Source organism: Condylura cristata, unplaced genomic scaffold (assembly GCF_000260355.1).
Source record: "Condylura cristata isolate star-nosed mole 26May11 unplaced genomic scaffold, ConCri1.0 scaffold00016, whole genome shotgun sequence".
NCBI lineage: Eukaryota > Metazoa > Chordata > Mammalia > Eulipotyphla > Talpidae > Condylura > Condylura cristata.
The window spans coordinates 47,291,655-47,292,701 of NW_004567117.1; positions in this window are offsets into that span (position 1 = coordinate 47,291,655).

Here is a 1,047-nt window from a genome sequence, read left to right on the forward strand (position 1 = left end):
GGCCCTCAGCGGCGTCGAGTGGGCGCTGTCCCCAGAGGCACCAACATGCGCACCGGCACTGACGGCTTCAGCGGCTTAGTTCACTGGATCAAACCCAGTCACTGGCGCGGGCTGCAGCTGCCGTGGCGGGGGGTGGGTGGGGGTGGGTGGGTCCCAGCGGCCCGCAGGCAGACGGGGGGACCCGGCGGCCCAGTGGCCCCGGCAGAGCTGAGGGGCATTTGCAGAGTGAGACGCCGCTGAAGCTCATTTTGCAAAGCCACAGATGAGCCTCCTGGCCCACTTCCGGGTGGCTTCGCTGTCACAGGGCGGCTCTGCTGTATTTTTCGGGCTCTGTGTGCGCGAGCGTGGGCCAACCGCCACGTCAACCCACGCGAGACTGCTCTGGCTCGGGTCCAAGCCTGTTCTGCTCCAGAGCGAGCTCGTGAGCGCCCGGCCAGGCCCGCGGGCCTCGGTGGCGGGGTGGGAGCCAGGCCGGGCTCTCGCTGCTTGCTCCCGTTGGGGTGGGGGCGCGCCAGCCCTCAGGGCCGTGTCCACCCTGAGCGGTCCGCGAGGCCTCCTGCGGGGGCCGCTCTGCGTGGGACGGAGCTGGGCGGGGCCTCCCGGGTTCTCCTAGGGGCTTTCTCTCCAAACGGATCTTCGCCTGGGCTTGCCATAGGCAGGAGCTTAACATGGCGCCACGTAGTGCCCCGTGGCCCTGTCACGTGTGGGCACGGCCGCCTCCTCCGTGGGTCCGGGAGACGTTCTCGTGCCACAGCAACCTCAGGGCAGCAGGAGGCGCGCTGCAGAGCAGTGGGCTCTGGGGTCCACTTCAGACCAGCTTGCTCACCGGCCCTCCTGCTCCCTGTCCCAGCCATCCCCCAGCTGAGCGGCACCGGCAGGCTCTGCCACAGTGCCGCCCGCCTAGTGCAGCCCGCGGCCCTCAGCTGTGACCACCCGCTGCCCGGGGCTGTGCCGGTGTCCTGGCGCAGCAGGGCCTTGCGGAGCCCTCGGCCGCCGCGGGCGTCTCCCCGCCCCCTCCCCTCTCCCGCACGCCCGCCTCACTGCTGC